The sequence below is a fragment of the Scylla paramamosain genome, chromosome 11 (genome assembly GCF_035594125.1).
Source record: "Scylla paramamosain isolate STU-SP2022 chromosome 11, ASM3559412v1, whole genome shotgun sequence".
In the NCBI taxonomy this organism is placed as follows: Eukaryota; Metazoa; Arthropoda; class Malacostraca; order Decapoda; family Portunidae; genus Scylla; species Scylla paramamosain.
Window position 1 is genome coordinate 18,003,523 of NC_087161.1, and position 5,000 is coordinate 18,008,522.

The window sequence follows — 5,000 nt, forward strand, 5'->3', positions numbered from 1 at the left end:
TTGAAAAATGAAATAAAGGGGATAAGAAGGAGGAGGAAGAGGTGGTGGTGGTGGAGGAGGAGGAGGAGGAGGAGGAGGAGGAGGAGGAGGAGGAGGAGGAGGAGGAGGAGGATAAGGAGGAGGATCAGGAATAGACCTGGGAGAAGATTACAACTCAGCAGATTATTTTCTTTGTTTGCTTTCGGATTTTTTACTATTTTTTATATCTTTTTCTCTGTTTCTTTTCCTTTCTGTATCTTTTCTCTCCATCTATCCTGCCTCACCTTTCACTCTTCCCTGATTTCTATTTATACACTTGAAAAAAAAGCTTTATTTATTAATTAATTTATGTTTTTTTTTATATTTTTGCATGTTTTATTGCCTTAACATTTTTTCTTTCCTCTAGATCCTTTTTATATTTAATTTCCGTCACATATTTCTATTGTTCTTTTTCCCCTCCTATCGTTTTTTTTTTCTTTCCTTTATATCTTTCTCCCCTTCCTTCCTCCTTATCTGTGTCTGCTTCCCGTTTTCGTTCTTTCAGTATTGTTTTTTATATATTTTTTCCCTTCCATATTCTCACCTTTTTATCCATCCTTTATTATTTAAGTGTATCAGCTTTTTTTCTCTTTCCTTCTTCTCTTTCAATCATATTTTCTTCTTGTATATCACTTCGTTTCCTTCGTTATTTTTTTTTGTTCCTTCTCAAATATACGCTTTCTTCCCCCCCTCTCTCTCTCTCTCTCTCTCTCTCTCTCTCTCTCTCTCTCTCTCTCTCTCTCTCTCTCTCTCTCTCTCTCTCTCTCTCTCTCTCTCTCTCTCTCTCTCTCTGGCTCCCCGCCCCCCCGCAAAATATAACTCCATTGCTTCCTTACTTCCTTCTTTCTTTGCCTCCACCACTTCATCATTATGACCTCGCCCCAACACACATGCAGGCGGTAATGGTTAGGAATGTTCAGGTGTTCAGGGTTGTGAAAAATAAATAAGTAAAAAATATAAATGCAGTAAAGATGCCACGACCTGCCTCAAGATGCAACGCGTGACTAGGACAAGGGGAGTGAAGAGGGAGAAGGGAGGAGAAGGAGGACGAAGGAGGAGGAGGAGGAGGAGTGAAGATTAAAGAGGGAAAACTGGAGGAGAAAGTTGGACGGTGGGGTGAAATGGGAGAAGGAGGAGGAAGGAGTAGGAGAGAGAAGGGGGAGGAGGAGGAAGAAATGAGGCAGGAGGGAAAGTAAGGGATGGGAAGAAGAGAGGTAATTGTAAAAGGGGAGTGGATTATTAGTGGAAAAAAAAAGAAAAGAAAAAAAAAAAAAAAAAAAAAATATATATATATATATATATATATATATATATATATATATATATATATATATATATATATATATATATATATATATATATATATATATATATATATATATATATATATATATATATATATATATATATATATATATATATATATATATATATATATATATATATATATATATATATATATATATATATATATATATATATATATATATATATATATATATATATATATATATATATATATATATATATATATATATATATATATATATATATATATATATATATATATATATATATATATATATATATATATATATATATATATGGTTGTGTGGGTGGGAGGAATGGGCAATGAGGAGGATGAGGAAGGGGCGAAGAGAAAAATGGAGAGCTTAGGGATGAATGCGGACGGTGAGAGGAAAGGCTGAGAGGTGAGGAGGAAAGAGAAAGGTGTGAGGGGAAAGACAGGCGATAAAAGGAAGGAGGGGGAGGGTAAGGGGGAGAGGAATGGAGAAGGGATAATACTGGAGTAAGGGAAAACTCCATTGGGTGAGGGGAGAGAAGGGGGGAAGAGAGTAAGTGGTTGTATTTTTGGACTAAACAACTTGGTTCACCTTGGCACTAGTAAAGGGGAAGGATTCTCTCTCTCTCTCTCTCTCTCTCTCTCTCTCTCTCTCTCTCTCTCTCTCTCTCTCTCTCTCTCTCTCTCTCTCTCTCTCTCTCTCTCTCTCTCTCTGTATGCCTCACTCTTTTCCTCTTTTTATACTTTGCTTGTTTTCTACATTATTTTCTATATTCCTTATTCTTCCATTACTCTCTCACGTTTATATTGCTATCACGTAACGTCCTTTAACATTGTCTTTTTCTTTTTTTACTGAATCTCCTCCTCCTCCTCCTCCTCCTCCTCCTCGTCCTCCTCCTCCTCCTCCTCCTCCTCCTCCTCCTCCTCCTCCTCCTCCTCCTCCTCCTCCTCCTCCTCCTTCTCCTCCTCCTCCTCCCTTTTCCTCCTCTTCTCACTCCTACCTCCCGTGAAAGCGCCAGACAAGGTTACTGCACCGTCTCTTAATTATTACGGATGGTGTGGACTACAGCGTCTTTTCCACCATCCTCTTAAATTTCCCTTGATTTTGAATTCCACATAGTATCATTTTTTTTTTTTTTCAGCCAACTCCGGGTGGACGGATGAGTGGGTGGGGAGGAGCCCTCTACTGTACTGTGCTGTCTTATGATAGCAGGGAACAGTTACCCAAACAGTCTGATACGGACGTCCAGGTGCGTTGCTGTTTGAACTTCCATTGTATTCCTTTGTATTTCTACTCCTTCATTAAAAGCAACATTTTTTTTTTTTTTTTTTTGCTGGATCACAGGTTAAACTTTCAATATTCTTAAAAATAGTTGTGTGTGTGTATTTCTCATGTGTTTTGTTAACTCACGGTAACCTTGAGAATTAGCTGTTACCATGAGCTGTGGAGATGTTAGGTGAGGAAGTCGAAGAGGAGGAGGAGGAGGAGGAGGAGGAATACAAAGAAAAACAAACAGCAGCAGACATTTTGGTCCCTGCGTGGCTGTTCCTGTTTTGCTGTCGGACACGAGGAATCTCTCATACGCCTCATTAGATTCTTCCTTTGCGTGCAACTTCTTGTTATTTAGGGAAGGAGAGGAAGTAAAATGTGAACATGAAAAAAATAAAAAAACGCTAATTATTCGGAAGCAAACAGGTATTACTTATTTATCGAGGCAAGTTTTAAGTTTCAATTGTATCTGGGTTAACAATGTTCAAAGGCAATCCTTTCCATATGGTTGCGATTGGACTGTAGGAAAAGAGTTCGAGGTAAAAAATCTTTCGCTTACTATCTTGAAATTGGTATTTCAAGTGAAATTTCTACTGTCAGGTGTAAAGAAGTCATCGGAATTTATGTTTTTTTTTCTGTGAATTCCTTGAAAAGTTTAGTAAACCACCATAAGATCTCTTTTCTGCATTTAGCGACAAGAATAAGTTTAATTCCTTAAGCCGTTTCTCATATGGTTTGTTACATAATCATGGGATCATTTTAGTTAACTTTTTATTTTACTAGTTTTTCAATATTTATTTTACAGTAAGGCGACCAGAATTTTTCGTTGCATTCAAGTTGGTGACGAGGAGTTGTACACAGTCAAGATTATTATTATTGCTCTTTTTTTACTTGAGGTGAACGCTCTTCCTATAAAAGAAGCTATTTTATTTGCAGTTTTTATTATCTCGGTACGCTGACTGTTTTGTTCAAGGTCTGGTGAGACAATAACAGCGGGATCGTTTTTCTTGCCTATACCCTGAAGACGGATGTTATTTATTTCCTGATTTGCAAGAGGGTGATTATTACCGATGTGTGAAATATGACATTTGCGTAACTTAAATTTCATCAACCATCTTCTGGACGCTACAAGAGTATTAGAGTCTCTATATTAGATGTCACAAAGTTTTTGAGTTTGGCGTGTACACAATTTTTATATCGTCGCCGAATTTTGCTATTTTCCAAGCGATGCCTTTTAGTATGTCGTTAATATAAATCTGGAAAGGAATCGGTCCCAAAACTGGTCCCTGTGGAACGCTATTGGTTACGCTAACCCAGTCTGGTGATTTCCTTTATTACGACTCGCTGTTTACCGTCTGACAACCGGCCATCGATCCTGCAATGAACTTTTATTTTAATAATGAAGCTTTAAGGAACGTTATCGAAAGCTTTTCTGGAAGTCTAAACAATGAAATCCATTGCTTTGGTGTTGCATGTATTATATACTTAATTAAGGGAATCGAAGGAAGCCCTTAAGCCACAACCGATTACTACTAAATCCTTACTGTGAGTCTTTTTACTACCTGGTTTTCTAATAATTCTAAAGTTTTATCCCTTATTCTTGATGCCATTAATATCCCAGCTACCCAGCCCAGACTTGCAGAGCGATAGTTTTCAGGATGAGCAAGAGGAGGAGGATTACATAGGATTTCATAAGAAAACATATAGGTACAACCAATTTATGTATAACGAAAGTATTTATTGAACTGCGTTATACTAGTAAACCTTGGTAGACTAAAGGAAGGGGATGAGGAGGAGAAGGAGGAGGAGAGGAAGAAAGTGAGAATAGGAAAGGATTAGATACAAGGGAGGAAAAGAGAAGAGAAAATTATGAAAAAGAAGCAGGGGAAATGGAGATAAGGACAGAAAATGAGGAAGGAGTCATAGACACGTGGAGGAAAAAATGGATGTGATAAGACAGTGAGTAGAAGATAGAGGAGTGGAGGGGAAAGAGAGGGAAGAGAGGAAAGGAAGAGAAAAAAATAAAAATCGCGAGGAAAAGGAAGTTATGGAGCAAAACCAAGAGAAGGAGGGAGGAGCTGAAGGAGAAAGGGAAGAAGGAAGGAAGGAGAGAGGGAGGAGGGACTGAGGAAGGAGGGAAAAAGTAATATCAGTGGTCGTAGCAACAAACTTTTCCTTAATGCTGAAAAAAAAAATAATAATAATCTCGCCATGAAATTAGACAGGAATAGAATTATCATATAGTTCTTGTGAGTGATAAAGATAGTCGTTGTGTGTGTGTGTGTGTGTGTGTGTGTGTGTGTGTGTGTGTGAAAGAGAGAGAGAGAGAGAGAGAGAGAGAGAGAGAGAGAGAGAGAGAGAGAGAGAGAGAGAGAGAGAGAGAGAGAGAGAGAGAGAGAGAGAGAGAGA

At 37.9% G+C, this 5,000-nt stretch overlaps 1 long non-coding RNA gene across 1 annotated transcript in view; it reads left to right on the forward strand.

Moving 5' to 3' along the window:
• Nucleotides 1–5,000, forward strand: part of LOC135105010 (uncharacterized) — an 89,637-nt gene that overhangs the window by 82,367 nt on the left and 2,270 nt on the right. Inside the window, exon 3 of the long non-coding RNA XR_010270667.1 lies at nt 2,464–2,571. This is a non-coding gene — a long non-coding RNA (uncharacterized LOC135105010). The remainder of the gene's footprint in view (nt 1–2,463; nt 2,572–5,000) is intronic.